This window comes from Salvelinus namaycush, chromosome 24 (assembly GCF_016432855.1).
Source record: "Salvelinus namaycush isolate Seneca chromosome 24, SaNama_1.0, whole genome shotgun sequence".
Classification (NCBI taxonomy): domain Eukaryota; kingdom Metazoa; phylum Chordata; class Actinopteri; order Salmoniformes; family Salmonidae; genus Salvelinus; species Salvelinus namaycush.
The window spans coordinates 20,824,441-20,844,286 of NC_052330.1; the positions used below are offsets into that span (position 1 = coordinate 20,824,441).

Consider the following 19,846-nt stretch of genomic DNA (forward strand, 5'->3'; position numbering starts at 1 on the left):
AAATAAATTCATTAATCACTAATCTATGGTTTTCACATGACTGGGAATACAGATATGCGTCTGTTGGTCACAGATAACTTAAAAAAAACGTACGGGTGTGGATCAGAAAACCTGTCAGTATCTGGTGTGACCACCATTTGCCTCATGCAGAGCGACACATCTCCTTCGCATAGAGTTGATCAGGCTGTTGATTGTGGCCTGTGGAATGTTACTGGGAACTGGAACACACGGTCGTGCATGTCTATCCCAAACATGCTCAATGGGTGACATGTCTGGTGAGTATGCAGGCCATGGAAGAACTGGGACATTTTCAGCTTCCAGAAGTTGTGTGCAGATCCTTGCAGACATGGGGCCGTGCATTATCATGCTGAAACATGAGGTGATAGCGGCGGATGAATGGCACGACAATGTGCCTCAGGATCTCATAACGGTATCTCTGTGCATTCAAATTGCCATCTATAAAATGTGTTTGTTGTCCGTAGCATATATGCCCATACGATAACCCCACCGCCACCATGGGGCACTCTGTTCACAACATTGAGATCAGCAAACTGCTCGCCGACATGACGGCCATCTGCCCTGTACAGTTTAAACTGGGATTCATCAGTGAAGAGCACACTTCTCCAGCGTGCCAGGGGCCACTGAAGTCGGTTACAACACCGAACTGCAGTCAGGTCAAGACCCTGGTGAGGACGTCAAACACGCAGATGAGCTTCCCTGAGACGGTTTCTTCAGTTGTGCAAACCCACAGTTTCATCAGCTGTCCGGGTGGCTGGTCTCAGACGATCCTGCAGGTGAAGAAGCCGGATGTGGTGGTTCTGGGCTGGCGTGGTTACATGTGATCTGCGGTTGTGAAGCCGGTTGGATGTACTGCCAAATTCTTTAAAAGGACGTTGGAGGCATCTTATGGTAGAACAATTAACATAAAATGTTCTGGCAGCAGCTCTGGTGGACATTCCTGCAGTCAGCATGCCAATTGCACACTTCTTCAAAACTTGAGACATCTGTGGGATTGTGTGACAAAACTGCACATTTTAGAGTGGCCTTTTATTGTCCCCAGCACAAGGTGCACCTGTGTAATGATCATGCTGTTCAATCAGCTTCTTGATATACCACGTCTGTCAGGTGGATGGATTATCTTGGCAAAGAAGAAACGCTCACTAACAGGGATGTAAACAAATTTGTTCACAAAATTTGAAAGAAATAAGCTTTTTGTGCGCATGGAACATTTCTGGGATCTTTTATTTCAGCTCATGAAACATGGGAACAACACTTTACATGTTGTGTTTATATATATTTTTTGCGTAATAGAAATGGTGGGAACTGTGAAACCCTGAAGTGAATTGATACCTATTCAGGACTGGAGTGGCAGGATGTGGTCCTGGTAACCAGAGTCTGTGGTGCATTTCATCTCAATTCCAGGTTTGGAATTGTATTGCACTCTCAATGAGAAATTCCATGTCTGATTTATGTAACAGAAATTGAAATGAAGTTGACCCTCAGCGTCTTTGCCTGTTAACGATATTTGCTTACCCTCTGTTAGATCAGTCTGTTTCTCTATCTCGCTCTCTTCTCTCCCTCTGCCTCCTCTTCTCTTTTTTGCCCTCCCTCCCTCCCTCCCTCCCTCCCTCCCTCCCTCCCTCCCTCCCTCCCTCCCTCCTTTACTCTACTCTTTGTTGAACACCTCTCCCCTCCCCCTGCCACTGCAGATGGTAGTGTGTGGGTTGTGTGTGTGTTGGCCAGGTGAGGTAGAAAACAAACTGTGCTATGTCCCCGTGCAGGCCAGGCTACCTGGTGCCTGAGATGTCACCTTCCTGTGCACTAATTACAGTCAACAGACGGCAGCACACGCTCGACTGGCTTCTCGCTGTAAATACAGGCCTCATGTGGACACAGAGAAGGGAGAAATACAGGTACACACACACACACACACACACACACACACACACACACACACACACACACACACACACACACACACACACACACACACACACAGGTGTAGAACAAATGGTCGATGGATGCCCCCATGGCGAGTGTGCACAGATCAGAGAATCACTCTCTCTCTCCCTTCAATTACCTCCAGCCTCCATGGTGGAGGGGAATAGCTAATGCCAGAGAAAGGGAGGGGAGGGAGTGTCATTATGATAGGCTAATATGAGCTGGATGAGTGAAATGCAGAGCCGTGTGTGTACTGCGCCCCTTCTCCTCTTCCTTGTTAATGGTTCCCTCCTTTCTTTAAAAAAGTATTAAAAAAGTATGAATGGAGTGTGCTCATTGAAAACAAAACATTTTTTCTTTGTTAGGGGCAATGTTGGGGCGTCGGACTAGTAACCAAAAGGTTGCAAGATCAAATCCCCGAGCCGACAAGGTAAAAATCTGTCGTTCTGCCCCTGAACCCACTGTTCCTAGGCCGTCATTGAAAATAAGACTTTGTTCGTAACTGACTTGCCTAGTTAAATAAAGGTAGAAAAATGTTCTACATACCAAGATTTTTTCCTGGAAAACGGTGTTTACTTGACTCATATATTGCAAAACCCCCATGGCAGTTCTTGGAATTCATGTTAAAGATTATGAATCATAATGCCATAGTTTTGTTATATAAATGCCACATGGTATCACATGTCATATCCTAATGGCATAGTCTTAACATTTAAAAGTGAAAATTAGAGCGGCAGTTAGATGCTGGGAACTGTTTTAAATAGTAGTATAGTAGTAACATAGTAGTAACATCTGCATATGGGATAGTGGGATGCAGGTTGTGGTTGGCTCCAGTGATGTAGTGGAGGGTAAACCCATGCAAATACAGTTTACCCAGCTTTTTTCATTCCATAAATATGGTTAATACTCACCTATTACGTTATATTATCATTTTTAGCATTAGCATTTATGCTACTGGCCTAATGTCATTTTGGAAATGTTAGTATGCTAGCATTTACCCATCATGTATTTACCTCTATATCCTTGGCTGTCTCCCTTTCTCAGAGTGACGTGATTATATGATAAGGATCTGACACGCGGCTTTAGAGTGGTGCTCTGTCTGAAACGCTAGTAGAACAGTCATGTACAGGTTGAGAGTGATGTGATGACATGGGCACTGACTCCCTGACCCTGTCAGTGGTTCCTGTGAGGAGATTTTGTTCCCTCACCTAATGCAGTGCCCTTCATCTGACCTCTGCCTCTCTACGGGCCCTAAGTGCTAACTGCATATATATATATATATATCTCTCTCTTCTACCTTTTCCACTCTTTTCAACATTCTTGCGTTCTCTCTTTATTTTTGAATCTCTTATGTTTTTGTATCATTCTGTCATTCTCTCTGAAGTGCTGTGTAAACAGATCAAGAGGCTTCGCATGTGGAAATGTGTGTGCATGTGTATGTGGAGTGGTGGAGGGTTTGAAGTTTGCAAGCGTTATGCCAGCTCCCCGTCCACACTCGTGCTAGCTACTGTGCTGTTCCTGGAAAGCCAGTAGTCAGTCAGTCAGTCAGTGTGCCTGCCTACTGACTAACGCCTAGATGCATCACCAGCACATCACATAGCACATCCCCACTCCAACCTCCCCAGTCCTGCTATGGTGTCTTCTTGAAGTACCCTCCCCAGGACACTCAGCTGCTATGGAAAACTACTGACATATAGAGGCTATGACAACGAGATACTGCCGGAGGTTTAACCGGGTTTACTGCATTGTAAGGACGTTTGGAAGAATAGCCATGGAAGTAAACTGTTCAGACTAGACTTTATACTGTAAATGGTGTCCATTTTATTCTAGTGTTGATATGACAGTATTGCTGGGTACTTAACTGTACAGAAATACTACAATGTCGTGGTTAACGGCAATTTATTGGTTCTTTGTAGTAACCTTACCAATATGGCCATCAAGCTGTCATTCAACAGTAATAGACATCTTTTTCAATGGTCTTGGCTGTTTCTGTTGATGGAAACTGACATGATCTTAGACCTGTCACTAAACATAGACAGGCTTTAAAGCTGTAAAGCTTTAGAGCTGTGTGTTGCCTCCCACTGGGCACCCACTGGTTGTATCAACATTGTTTCCACGTCATTTCAGTGTGTTCTTTGATGTAGTGTAGAGACACCTGAAGGACGTAAGATGTGTATTAATGTCTGGGATGTGACCTCGGTAACACCCTTCTCCTCTGTCTGCACGGATGACACACACACACACATATGTCTTTCTTTCCTTCTCAATTCGCTCTCCCCTGCTCTTCTTTCTCTCTATCTCTTTAACTTTCTCCTTATCCTTTTCTCTCTGTCAGTCTCACTATCTCTCTCCTCTCTTTCTTTCCCCTGTCTCGCCCCTGTCTCTCTGAGTTATCTCTCTATCCCTTTTCTCTATTCCCTTAGTAATGATGAATCATCTGCATTACTCTGACTGTACGCCTAACCACATTTGATCACAGCCCAGCCCCAGGATCTGCCAATCACATCGGCCCATACTCGACTGACGGCCCATCAGGGGCCCGTGTTTCCATAGTGCCTGTCTCCGTGACAGACTGTGTGGTGGCATAACAAAAGAGGTTTGGGTTTTGCTCCATTGAAAAACATCCCCTCAGTGTTGTTAGTGTCTCGATTCAAAGAGCATCGACGTCACAAGAAACCATTCTCTCCATCTTTCCCTCATAGCTAACTAAGCGAAGCGCCTTGACACCGTCAAGCTTGCTAATGTGCTTTGGGAAACTTCCATATCTGACACACCCTCTTGATTTGGTCTCATGAAGCAACATTTGAAATTATGTTTTTTACATTGGATAAAAGCAGAGACACAGACCCACAGAATGGTATATCATACACTGCATTTGAGGAACAATGGGAAAGTCATTCTGCTTTGAATGTTGATAAACTTGTAATCTCACTTTTGAGAAAATGGCCTTTGAATGTTTTGGTACCCACCCATTCAGCGTCGTTCACACCCTTTTAAGCTTCAGCCCCACCCATCTCTTTAAGGGGTGATCGGAGCATTTTGTCCTAACAACAATAGTCAAGCACCCAAGCCAACTGGCTAACTTTGGCTAGCTTGCTAGCTACTTCCAGACACAAATGAGAGAACAGCTCACAGCTCATAATTTAACTCGCCCTAGCAGAGCTGGTTAGGCTGTTTTTATGTTATCCAGAGCGTTGGTGACTGCAACTGTGCTGCTGGCAACCATTTATGTTTTTTTGCCAACGTTTACTGACATCGGCCATATTCAACGGTGTTAAGCGTTCGTAAATTCGTAAATTATTCTGTGCTCTGGCACAGTCAGACGAGAGTGCTCTGAAATCGGAGTAGATAGCCAGAACGAATTTACCAGCTACGTCTATCAACAGTTGTCGCAGTGACATTCTATTGAAATGGATACTTGCATAGTGGAGTCTTTTGTTAAGACATGTAGCTAGCTAGCTAGCTGAACAATGAACTATAATCCCAACTCATGACGGTACTACCCTGCATGAATTTGCAGGTAGCTAACCAACCAGGTTCAACGTTACCAAGCTAACATTAGGCTATAACTAGCAAAGCAAATGGCTCTGAGATACGAATAATAAGATCATACACGTAACGTTAGCCAGCAAGCCAGTCAGCTAACATTAGCTAGCTAGCTATCAGTACACTTCAACTTGAAATGAAAACAACTTTCTGTCAAAATTAGAAATGTGTAATATCTGAAAATCTTACCTGTATACATCATGGATGGATGCTTCTTCCTGTCACAGATGCCATGGTTGCCCTTAGTTTGAAGATGTAATCCGGAGACAGGTGTTTTCTCCATCTCCTTAGCTATCATACTTTAATTCCACTGATTTCAAAACTTGGTCCTCCAGAAGGTGGAGAGCAACACTTATGCAGTTCTACAACACGATAAATTTAAAAAAAAAGCCGCGTTAGACAGGATTACCTACACATACTGACCAGCTCAAATAGACAGAAGCATCCTATATGGCAGACCAATCCAAACTCATCTCTCGGCATGTCCAACCCACTCATTATCTCAGCCAATCATGGCTAGTGGGAAGGATGCTGACTTTTTCTGTGGCCAGCCAACTAGGCTCGGAATTTAACAATTGTATTTGTATTTACAGATGTCATACAAGTCTGTTATTAAGGCACATGAAAGTTCACATGTTCCAGAAGGCATTTCTGCCTAAAAAAAACGCTTAATGATAAAATAAAAAAAGTTTACTTTGAAATGGCTCTCCTGTGAAGTAGTGATCCGCAACATACGCCTAGTTTCCTGAAACGATTCATATATACAGTTAATTCGGAAAGTATTCAGACCCCTTGACTTCTTCCACATTTTGTTACATTACAGCCTTATTCTAAAATTGATTAAATATATATATTTTTATTTTCAATCTAAACACAATATCCCATAATGACAACGCAAAACAACATATTTTTTTTTGCAAATGTATATTAAAAATGTGGCTATCATAAAGAACTTCAAATGCCACGATGAGGTAAAGGTAAGAATTAAAAATGTATTCAGACCCTTTGCTATGAGACTCGAAATTGATCTCAGGTGCATCCTGTTTCCATTGATCATCCTTGAAATGTTTCTACAACTTGATTGGAGTCCACCTGTGGTAAATTCAATTGATTGGAGATGATTTGGAAAGTCAACTGTCTATATAAGATCTCACAATTGACAGTGCATGTCAGAGAAAAAACCAAGCCATGAGGTCAAAGGAATTGTCCATAGCGCTCCAAGACAGGATTGTGTCAAGACACAGATCTGGGGAAGGGTACCAAAAAATGTCTGCATTTGGCCTCCATCATTCTTAAATGGAAGAAGTTTGGAACCACCAAGTCTCTTCCTAGAACTGGCTGCCCAGCCAAACTGAGCAATCGGGGGAGAAGGGCCTTGGTCAGGGTGGTCACCAAGAACCTGATAGTCATTCTGACAGAGCTCCAGAGTTCCTTTGTGGAGATGGGAGAACCTTCCAGAAGAACAATCATCTATGCAGCCCTCCACCACTCAGGTCTTTCTGGTAGAGTGGCCAGATTGAAGCCACTCCTCAGTAAAAGGCACATGACAGCCCCCTTGGAAGGATGGTGGTGCTGTGGGGGTGTTTTTCAGTGGCAGGGACTGGGAGATTAGTCAGGATTGAGGGAAAGATGAACGGAGCAAAGTACAGAGAGAGATCCTTGATGAATACCTGCACCAGAGTGCTCAGGACCTCAGACTGGGGCAAAGGTTCACCTTCCAACAGGACAACGACCCTAAGCACACAGCCAAGACAACGCAGGAGTGGCTTCGGGACAAGTCTCTGAATGTCCTTGAGTGGTTCAGCCAGAGCCCGCTCTTGAACCAAACCGAACATCTCTTGAGAGACCTGAAAATAGCTGTACAGCGAAACTCCTCATCCAACCTGACAGAGCTTGAGAGGATCTGCAGAGAAGAATGGGAAAAACTCCCCAAATACAGGTGTGCCAAGCTTGTAGCGTCATACCCAAGAAGACTCAAGGCTGTAATCGCTACCAAAAGTGCTTCAACAAAGTACTGAGTAAAGGGTCTGAATACTTATGTAAATGTGATATTTCAGTTTTTTCTTTGTCATTATGGGGTATTGTGTGTAGATTGATGAGGGGAAAAAACGATTTAATCAATTTCAGAATAAGGCTGTAACGTAACAACCTGTGTAAAACGTCAATGGGTCTGAACACTTTCCGAATGCACTGTGTGTGGTGAATTATCCAAGGTTAAATCTAGGAGAACAACAGGGAGCTGCATGGTGTTGAGGACTATTATACAGTGGTGGAAAAAGTACCCAATTGTCATACTCAAGTAAAAGTTAAAGTCACCCAGTAAAATACTACTTGAGTAAAAGTCTAAATGTATATAATTGTAAATATATTGAAGTATTAACAGTAAATGTAATTGCTAAAATATACTTAGGGATCAAAAGTAAAAGTAAAAGTATAAATCATTTCAAATTCCTTATTTTAAGCAAACCAGATGGTACCATTTTCTTGTTTTTTAAGTTTACGGATAGCAGGGCACACTCCAACACTCAGAGATGATTTACAAACGAAACATGTGTTTAGTGAGTTTGCCAGATCAGAGGCATTAGAGATGACCAGGGATGTTCTCTTGATATGTGCAAGAATTGGACCATTTTCCTGTCTTGCTAAGCCTTCTAAATGTAACGAGTACTTTTGGCTGTCAGGGAAAATGTATGGAGTAAAATAACATTATTTTCTTTAGGAATGTAGTGAAGTAAAAGTAGTCAAACAATATAAATAGTAAATTACAGATACCCCAAAAAACTACTTAAAACCTCTCTAGGGTACGTGAGACGTTAGCGTCCCACCTCTTCAACAGCCAGTGAAAGTGCAGGATGCCAAATTCAAAACAACAGAAATCCCATAATTAGAATTCCTCAAACATACATGTATTTTACACCATTTTAAAGATAACTTGTTGTAAATCCAGCCACAGTGTCCGATTTCAAAAAAGCTTTACGTCGAAAGCAAACCAAACGATTATGTTAGGTGAGTGCCTATTCACAGAATAACACAGCCATTTTTCCAGCCAAAGAGAGGATTCACAAAAAGCATAAATATAGATGAAATGAATCACTAACCTTTGATGATCTTCATCAGATGACACTCATAGGACTTCATGTTACACAATACATGTATGTTTTGTTCGGTAAAGTTCATATTTATATCCAAAAATCTGAGTTTACATTGGTGCCTTACGTTCAGAAGTCACAAAACATCCTTTGATTTTGCAGAGAGCCACATCAATTTACAGGAATACTCATAATAAACATTGCTAAAAGATACAACTGTTATGCATGGAATTTTAGATGCACTTCTCCTTAATGCAACCGATGTGTCAGATTTCAAAAAAGCTTTACGGAAAAAGCAAACAATGCAATAATCTGAGTCGGCGCTCAGAGCCCAATCAAGACACAAATATAGCCACCATATTATGCAGTCAACAGAAGTCAGAAGTAACAATATAAACATTCACTTACCTTTGATGATCTTCATCAGAATGCACTCCCAGGAATCCCAGTTCCACAATAAATGTTTGTTTTGTTCGATAATGTCCATCATTTATGTCCAAATTCCTCCTTGTTGTTCTAGCGTTCAGTACACTTTCCAAACTCACGACGCGCGGGCAGGTCCAGCGGAAAGTTACGAAAAGCGGACGAAAAGTTAAAAAAGTTATATTACAGTCCGTAAAAACATGACAAACGAAGTATTGAATCAATCTTTACGATGTTTTTAACATAATTCTTCAATAATGTTCCAACCGGAGTATTCCTTTGTCTTCAGAATTGCGATGGAACAGAGCTCGCTCTCACGTGAACGCGCATGGTCAGAGCATGGTCACTTCATGGCAGACCTGACTCATTCCTCTCTCCTTTGGCCCCACTAAACAGTAGAGGCATCAGACAAGGTTCTAACGACTGTTGACATCTAGTGGAAGCCTTAGGAAGTGCAACATTACCAATATCCCACTGTATCTTCAATAGGAGCTGAGTTGAAAATCGACCAACCTCAGATTTCCCACTTCCTGGTTGGATTTTTTCTCCGGTTTTTGCCTGCCTGATGAGTTCTGTTATACTCACAGACATCATTCAAACAGTTTTAGAAACTTCAGAGTGTTTTCTATCCAAATCCACTAATAATATGCATATTCTAGCTTTTATGGCGTGGTAGCAGGCCGTTTACTCTGGGCATGCTTTTCAGATGTAAAAGCGTGAAAATACTGACGTGAAAATACTGACCCCTACCCCAAAGAAGTTTTTAAGTAGTACTTTCAAGTATTTTAACTTAAATACTTTACACCACTGTTATTATTTAGCCAGCAGCATACCAACCTGCATCCCACTGCTAGTTTGCATCTGAAGCTAAGCAAGGTTGGTCCTGGTCGGTCCTTGGATGGGAGACCAGATTCTGCTGGAAGTGGTGTTGGAGTGTCAGTAGGAGGTGCCCTTTCCTTTGGTCTAAAAAATATATACCCATGTTCCAGGGCAGTGATTGGGGGTGCTGTCTTTTGGATGGGATGTTAAACAGATGTCCTGACTCTCTGTGGTCACTAAAGATCCCATGGAGTAGGGGTGTTAACCCCGGTGTCCTGGCTAAATTCTCAATCTGGCCCTCATACTGTCACCTAATCATTCCCAGCTTGTAATTGGCTCATTCATCCCTCTGCCCTGTAACTATTCCCCAGGTTGTTGCTGTAAATGAGAATGTGTTCTCAGTCAACTTACCTGGTAAAATAAGGGTTAGAAAATATATAGTATTTACTCGCAGCCACTGAGTCCTACTGTCCTGTTGCTCCTCCATAGGGAGCTGATGACAGTCTCACCACTGCCTATGGGGAAGACACACGCACACACACACACGCACGCACGCACACACACACAAAAAGACGTGTGACACGATGATGCAAGGACAGCCACATGGCTGTCATGTTAACCGCCCAACCCCCGCATCGCTGAGGACCTGTGTGCTTTAATATGTGTGTATGTGTGTGTGTTTGTGTGCGTGTGTGCATGCAAGCATGCATGTTAGCAGCGTGAATGGCCACAGGTAGGGCTCTAAATAAAACATTTTCATTGGTAGCACTGGTGCTCACAACTTAAAAATGTTAGAAGCACCACATGAAATTTAGGACCACCAGAAAATCAGATTTTTAAGTTGAGATACATTCTATATTGGGCCTATATGAATTACATCTACTTTTGAAACACAAGTTAAGTAACATTTATATGTAATGTGTAACATTTTTATTTTTTTATTTAACTGGGCAAGTTAGTTAAGAACAAATTCTTATTTACAATGAAAGCCTAGGAACAATGGGTTAACTGCCTTGTTTAGGGGCAGAACAAAATGATTTTACCATGTCAGCTTGGGGATCCGTTCTAGCAACCTTTCGGTTACTGGCCCAACACTCTAACCACTAGGCTATCTGCCGCCCCATTGTAACGACATTAGTTTATTATTAAAGCTAAAATGTTTATACAAATACCTGTCAAATTACAAAGTCATTTGTGGAATATTTGGTTTCTACATTACATGTGTGTAAATCATTATTTTCCTATTGAGATGCATTACATTGAAAATTGTACACTGTTTCTTTAAAAACATCAGGATTATGATGAGGACATACAAGAGATCTGTCATTCATTCATTGCTATGATCATTGATCTTCTGAAGATTAAGCTATCCCTTTTCCTTTCTTTCTGTGCCCCCAAATATTGGGGTATACTGGTAAAGTTAGCTAGGTAGCCCATGAGGTAACATGACTGAACACAGTGTAAACAAATGTTTATCGACGCGCAAGTAGTTTTAGAAAGGCCCACGACATGGTTTATGAATGTAAATTGCAGTCCTGGTGATCCGCTATAGGAAGATGAAAATGTTGCGCTGGTAATATGCGTCAGATCTTTTGACCTGGTCCTGCTAGAAGCAGAACCAGCAGTAATGGTGCAACCATGACGCTATGGAATCTGCACTCGCTTTCTTCTCTTGGGCACTTGGAAACAACGGTACATCGAAGCATTATCATTACAACAATTATTTTCTGGGAGATTTTTTTCATAGTCTCACAGTGCTCCTAAAATAAAACTCCTGTTCGCACAGCAAAATATTTAATTGCATATATGACCAAAGTAGTTGCACTTTAGAGCCTTGGCCACAGGGATGTTTGTGCTTTTCCGTCTGATTGAGCTAGAATGATGTTGTGATGTCAAATGTAGAAATGGGGAGGGGCAAAGGGGCTGAGACGGACAACTGAAGGCTGGAGGGAGTACATGGAGTGGGAGACAGAGGGATAGAGGACGAGAGAGAGGGAGGACATGGAGTGGGAGACAGAGGGATAGAGGAAGAGAGAGAGGGTGGACATCAAGCGAAAAATGTACTGTATCTAGAAGCAGGGGGTGGTGGAACATTGCGTCTGTTTGTCTTAGTATCATCCTCTGACTGGGAATCAAGGAAACAGCAGGAGAGAAACACACTGTTCTAAAACACAACTACTGCAATCCGACAGTCAGGCAGACAGAGAGAGAATAGTCCCAACATTCCAGAACAGAACAGCATAGCAAGTGACATTCTATCGTTCTTAATTTCTATGAACACAGCTAGCTACCATAAAGATTTTATAGTAGTAGAATAAAACAGTAGTACTCACATCATTCAGGAACAGTGAGACAGTGAGAGAACAGAGGCCAGGCAAAGCCCCGTCTACAGTCTACACTATACTAGAATCAACAGTGTGCTTGATCTTTGTCTTGATTGTGTGGGAGACTGCAGCTATTTTGTACATCTGTGATTATAGGACCCATAACATGGTCCATGGCTGTCCATGGCTGTGTACTCCCCATCCTACCCCTACAGCCTGGCTGTGTACTCCCCATCCTACCCCTACAGCGTGGCTGTGTACTCCCCATCCTACCCCTACAGCGTGGCTGTGTACTCCCCATCCTACCCCTACAGCCTGGCTGTGTACTCCCCATCCTACCCCTACAGCCTGGCTGTGTACTCCCCATCCTACCCCTACAGCCTGGCTGTGTACTCCCTATCCTACCCCTACAGAATGGCTGTGTACTCCCCATCCTACCCCTACAGCCTGGCTGTGTATCCCCCTTCTCTTTTTCCTCCCACACTCTTTCCCATCCTCTGGGGCCTGGTATCCAGGGCTTGAGCGATGGAAAGGGAGGGATGGATGAAGAGGAAGAGAAGGAGGGATAGGCACAGTAAAGGAGAAGTGTCTAAACATGGAGAGAGGCCAGCAAGCCGACTCAGTCACACTATCTGAGTCAGAGCCCTGGTGTTGCGTGGGTGGAGCTTCCGTCTTTTGGCAGGCATACTATTGGCTGTCCCCAGTCCAACGGGGGTTGGCTAAATCACTGCCCCCACACGGTGGTTCAGTGCCCCCACAGGGTCCTCTCTCAGTGGGGGTAGAGGTCCTTCTGGCCCTGGTGCTGCAGGGGGGACGCCCACCAGCGTTTACCCGCCACAGACTGCACCACAGTGGGGCAGAGTGCCTCTCACACCCTCCCTCTCACCTCCCCACCCCCGTATGCCCTGAGAATATAGGGACTAAAGATAGATATGCAAAGGAAGGAATATTTACAGTACAATATTGACAAATCACTCTTGATGGAGACTTTCTGAACCGATTTAAAGATGATCTGATTTTGAAGTTATTTTCAATTGGAAGGATTGGCACTGCACTGTATATGAAAAGTAACATTATTTGCAACTTCTTTTTAGACAAGATGGTATCTCGTCAACACAATGCTGGCTAGGCTACTCCAATTCTGATGACATTAATCTAGGTTCTAATCGCTCATTGTGAGATAGGAACATCATATATCCATATTATCCACAGAACAGGCTGGTCAGGCTTCCCACCGGGTGAATGATGAACACACGCTGTGAAAAGGCTTAGCTAGCAACGTTGCGAGGCTGCCATTAGCTCTCATTTGGGGTCTATTGCCCTGATTCTTCTTCCTGTCTGGCGCTTGGCAACACTTTCACTTTCTCATTAAGAACGCTGTCAATGATTGCTGATAACACGGATCGGCCTGAAACATCAAACGCATTAATCTACACAGTCCTATACAGCTTCTGCCAGGGACCTCACGATGTTCCCTCACCACTTTAACCCTTTCAGTATTGGTTGGCTACTAACGGTTGTAACTCAATTTCAAGGTCATCCGTTGCTAGAGTAGAATGGCAATGCTATACTGTAGATGAGATACAGGATCTACAAAGAATCGATATTATATTCAAAGTATAATATATTCCCATTGTCTTATACATTGACAGTGAAAAATCATCTTGATATCTTGATATTTCTAAAGATGGAGAACCACTGCGGATATATTTTGAAGATGCTCCTGCTGCTGCTGATGATGATAGCGTTTGTGCGGTCAAGTAAGTTGATGCTTCGCTTTGACAAAAATTGCCTCTAATGTTATCTCCTTGTTCTATCTTTTCTCTCTCTCTCTCTGATTGTGTGTCTTTCTGTCTCTCTGTCTCTCAGCAGGTAGTTCTCTGTGGAACGATCAATGGCTGGGCTCTGGTGCTAATTTTTTTAAACTGTTGCTGCAGTGCCATGCAGTTTTAATGGAGAAGGCCATTGTAGGGGGTTGTGCTGTGTTTGGGGATGTGCATATGTGTGTGTGTCAGAGAGGGAGAAGAGAGAAATCTCCATTAAGTTTAAGGGAGTTACTACACTAGTGATGTCTGATCTCTTACCCAAAGAGCTTGATCTTTCTAGAATACATAGTGTGTGTGTGTGTGTGTGTTTGCTTGATTAACATGTGAAACCCTATGTGGTTGGTGGCAGTGCTGCAGCATCTGTGCACAGCCCGGAGGAGTCAATTGATAAGGTCTCTGTCTCTCTCTCTCTCTCTTCTCTGCTGTTTTGCCGAGCTGATTCCGTTCCTTAATGCTACTCCCCCCTCTGTTTCCTCTGTTCACATGCCCCTATTTGCTTCACCTACACACCACCTGGCAGGAATCTGGACCTGGGAGTATGCATGTGTCTGTGTATGTTTGTGTGTGTGTGTGCGTGTGTGTGCATGAGTGGTGACTCACCATGTGTGACCAGACAACCTTGTGTGTACAGACGTATGATCCTAGTACCTGCTGTGTTGATATATACAGTGTGTGTGTATATATTGAATATATTTGTGTGCATGTACAATGCTTTCAGAAAGTTTTCACACCCCTTGACTTGTTCCACATTTTGTTGTGTTACATCCTGAATTTAAAATCGATTAAATTTAGATTTTTTTGTCACTGGCTAACACACATTACCCTATAATGTCAAAGTGGACTTACAGTTGAAGTCGGAAGTTTACATACACCTTAGTCAAATACATTTAAACTCAGTTTTTCACAGTTCCTGACATTTAATCCTAGTAAAAATTCCCTGTTTTAGGTCAGGTAGGATCACCACTTTATTTTAAGAATGTGAAATGTCAGAATAATAGTAGAGAGAATTATTTATTTCAGTTTTTATTTCTTTCATCACATTCCCAGTGGGTCAGAAGTTTGCATACACTCAATTAGTGTTTGGTAGCATTGCCTTTAAATTGTTTAACTTGGGTCAAACGTTTTGGGTAGCATTTCACAAGCTTCCCACAATAAGTTGGGTGTATTTTGGCCCATTCCGCTTGACAGAGCTGGTGTAACTGAGTCAGGTTTGTAGGCCTCCTTGCTTGTACATGCTATTTCAGTTGTGCCTAAAAATTGTTAATAGGATTGAGGTCAGGGCTTTGTGATGGCCACTCCAATACATTTTGCCACAACTTTGGAAGTCTGCTTGGGGTCATTGTCCATTTGGAAGACCGATTTGCGACCAATATTTAACTTCCTGACTGATGTCTTGGGATGTTGCTTCAATATATCCACCAAATTTCCCTACCTTATGATGCCATCTATTTTGTGAAGTGCAGCAGTCCCTCTTGCAGCAAAGCACCCCCACAACATGATGCTGCAACCCCCGTGCTTCACGGTTCGGATGGTGTTCTTCGGCTTGCAAGCCTCCCCTTTTCCTCCAAACATAACGATGGTCATTATGGCCAAACAGTTCTATTTTTGTTTCCTCAGACCAGAGTACATTTCTCCAAAAAGTACGATCTTTGTCCCCATGTGCAGTTGCAAACCGTAGTCTGGCTTTTTTATTGTGTTTTTGGAGCAGTGGCTTCTTCCTTGCTGAGCGGCCTTTCAGGTTATGTCGATTTAGGACTCATTTTACTGAGGATATAGATACTTTTGTACTTGTCCTCCAGCATCTTCACAAGGTCCTTTGCTGTTGTTCTGGGATTGATTTGAACTTTTCGCACCAAAGTGCGTCCATCTCTAGGAGACAGAACGCGTCACCTTCCTGAGCGCTATGACGTCTGCGTGGTCCCATGGTGTTTATACTTGCGTGCTATTGTTTGTACAGATGAACGTGGTACCTTCAGGCATTTGGAAATTCCTCACAAGAATGAACCAGACTTGTGGAGGTCTACAATATTTTTCTGAGGTCTTGGCTGATTTCTTTTGATTTTCCCATGATGTCAAGCAAAGAGGCACTGAGTTTGAAGGTAGGCCTTGAAATACATCCACAGGTACATGTCCAATTGATTCAAATGATGTCAATTAGCCTATCAGAAGCTTCTAAAGCCATGAAGCTTCTGAAGACAATTTTCTGGAATTTTCCAAGCCGTTTAAAGGCACAGTCAACTGTGTATGTAAACCTCTGACCCACTGGAATTGTGATACAGTGAATTATAAGTGAAATAATCTGTTTGTAAACAATTGTTGGAAAAATTACTTGTGTCATGCACAAAGTAGATGTCCTAACCGACTTGCCAAAACTATAGTTTGTTAACAAGACATTTGTGGAGTGGTTGAAAAGCAAGTTTTAATGACTCCAACCTAAGTGTATGCAAACTTCCGACTTCAACTGTATGTTTTTTGAATTGTTTACAAATTAATAAAAAATGAAAAGCAGAAATTTCTTGAGTCAGTAAGTATTCAACCCCTTTGTTATGGCAAGCCTAAATAAGTTCAGGAGTAAACATGTGCTTAACTAGTCAGTTGCATAAGTTGCATGGACTCACTCTGCGAAGTTATTAATTACACTTTGGATGGTGTATCAATTTACACAGTCACTACAAAGATATAGTGGTGGAAAAAGTACCCAATTGTCATACTTGAGTAAAAGTAAAGATACCTTAATAGAAAATGACTCAAGTAAGAGTGAAAGTCCCCCAGTAGAATACTGCTTCAGTAAGACTCTAAATGTATTTGCTTATACATATTCTTAAGTATCAAAAGTAAATGTAATTGCTCAAGTATATTTCAAATTCCTTATATTAAGCAAAGCAGATGGACACATTTTCTCGTTTTTATTTATTTACGGATAGTATGGCACATGCTCCAACTCTGAGACATCATTTACAAACAAAGCATGTGTTTAGTGCATCCTACAGATCAGAGGCAGTAAGGATGACCAGGGATGTTCTCTTGATAAGTGTGTGAATTGTCTTGCTAAGCATTCCAAACGTAACTTTTGGATGTCACGGAAAATGTATGGAGGAAAACGTAAAAGTTGTCAAAAATATAAATAGTAAAGTACTTATACCCCAAAAAACAACTTAAGTAGTACGTTGTAGTATTTTCACTTAAGTACTTTAAACCACTGCAAAGATACAGTCGTCCTTCCTAACTCAGTTGCCAGGGAGGAAAGAAATCACTCAGGGATGTCACAATGAGGCCAATGATGACTTTAAAACAGTTATAGAGTTTAATGGCTGTGATCGGAGAAAACTGACGATGGATCAACAACATTGTAGTTACTCCACAATGCTAACCTAATTGACAGAGTGAAAAGAAGGAAGACTGTACAGAATATTTTTTTTCCAAAATGAGCATTCTGTTTGCGCCAAGGCAAAAGTAAAACTGAAAAGAATGTGACAAAGAAATTCACTTTTTTGTCCTGAATACAGAGTGTTATGTTTGGGGGAAATCCAATACAACACATTACCGAGTACCACTCTCCATATTTTCAAGCATAGTGGTGGCTGCATCATATTATGGGTATTCTTTTAATAGTTAAGGACTGGGGAGTTCAGGACAAAAAAGAAAAGGAATTCAGCTAAGCACAGGCAAGATCCCAGGGGAAAACCTGGTTCACTCTGCTTTCCAACAGACACTGAGAGATTAATTCACCTTTCAGCAGGACAATCACATAAAACACAAGGCCAATTCTACACGAGTTGCTTACCAAGAAGACAGTGAATGTTCCTGAGTGGCCGAGCCAGAGTTACAGTTTTGACTTAACTCTGCTTAAAAATCTATGTTAAGACCTGAAAATGGCTGTCTAGCAATGACCAACAACCAAGAGCTTGAAGAATTTGAAAATAATAATGGGAAAATGTTGCATAGTCCATGTGTGGAAAGCTCTGAGAGACTTTCCCAGAAAGACCCACAACTGTAATCGCTAACATGTATTGACTCAGGGGGTTGAATACTTATCTAATCAAGATATACAGTACCAGTCAAAAGTTTGGACACACCTGCTCAGTCAAGGGTTTTTCTTTATTTTGTACTATTTTCTACATTATAGAATAATAGTGAAGACATCAAAACCATAAAATAACCATTAAACTAAAAAAGTGTTAAACAAATTGAAATATATTTTATATTTGAGGTTCTTCAAAGTAGCAACTTTTTGTCTTGATGACAGCTTTGCACACGCTTGGCATTCTCTCAACCAGCTTTATGAGGTAGTCACCTGGAATGCATTTCAATGAACAGGTGTGCCTTGTTTCCTTAATGCTTTTGAGCCAATCAGTTGTATTGTGACAAAGTAGGTGTGGTATACAGAAGATAGACCTATTTGGTAAAATACCAAGTCCGTATTATGGCAAGAACAGCTCAAATAAGCAAAGAGAAATGACAGTCCACCATTACTTTAAGAACTTTTAAAGTTTCTTCTAGTGCAGTAGCAAAAACCATCAAGCGCTGTGATGAAACTGGTACTCATTTTGACCGACACAGGAATGGAAGACCCAGAGTTACCTTTGCTGCAGAGGATAAGTTCATTAGAGTTAACTGCACCTCAGATTGCAGCCCAAATAAATGCTTCACCGAGTTAAAGTAACATCCACATCTCAACATCAACTGTTCAGAGGAGACTGCGTGAATCAGGCCTTCATGGTCGAATTGCTGCAAAGAAACCACTACTACAGGACACCAATAATAAGAAGGGACTTGCTTGGGCCAAGAAACACGAGCAATGCACATTAGACCGGTGAAAATCTGTCCTTTGGTCTGATGAGTCTAAATTTTAGATTTTTGGTTCCAACCGCCGTGTCTTTGTGAGACTCAGAGTATGTGAACGGATGATCTCTGCATGTGTGGTTCCCACCATGAAGCATGGAGTAGGAGGTGTGATGGTGTGGGGGTGCTTTGTGGGTGACACTGTCAATGCAACGCACACTTAACCAGCATGGCTACCACAGCATTCTACAGCGATACGCCATCCCATCTGGTTTGCGCTTAGTGGGACTATAATTTGTTTTTCAACAGGACAATGACCCAACACATCTCCAGGCTGTGTAAGGGCTATTTGACCAAGACGGAGAGTGATGGAGTGCTGCATTAGATGACCTGGCCTCCACAATCACCTGACCTCAACCCAGTTGAGATGGTGAAGAACAAAGTGAAGGAAAAGCAGCCAACAATTGCTTAGCATATGTGGGAACTCCTTCAAGACTGTTGGAAAAGCATTCCTCATGAAGCTGGTTGAGAGAATGCCAAGAGTGTGCAAAGCTGTCGTCAAGGCGAAGGGTGGCTACTTTGAAGAATTTCAAATATATAATATATTCCATATGTGTTATTTCATGGTTTTGATGTCTTCAATATTATACTACTTTGCAGAAAAAATTAAGGAAAACTCTTGAATGAGTAGGTGTGTCCAAACTTTTGACTGGTACTGTATATATATATATATATATATTATACATATATTTTTTTACAATGTTAGAATTTTTGTTTCACTTTGACATTACAGAGTATTTTGTATAGATCGCTGACAAAAAAGTACAATTAAATCTGTTTTAATCCCATTTTGTAGCAAGTCAAGGGGTGTGAGTACTATTTGAAGGAACTGTATGCCTAACCCTCAGTGATCCCATATGTACGATACTATACATACTCTACTTTACCATAAGATGGACCACTATCCTCAAAGTGGCTAATTTCAACCTCTGTACATCTAGTCCTGTTGTGGTTTTGTCTGTTATTGTTCACGACTATTCCATCTTGGAGTAATTTATGTGGAAGTTAACAAGTTGTTTATTTTGGACTCTCCCTC

At 41.9% G+C, this 19,846-nt stretch overlaps 1 protein-coding gene across 2 annotated transcripts in view; it reads left to right on the forward strand.

Annotated features, from left to right (window-relative positions):
• LOC120019562 (syntaxin-binding protein 5-like) overlaps positions 1-19,846 on the forward strand; it is a 196,393-nt gene that overhangs the window by 23,953 nt on the left and 152,594 nt on the right. The window lies entirely within an intron of this gene.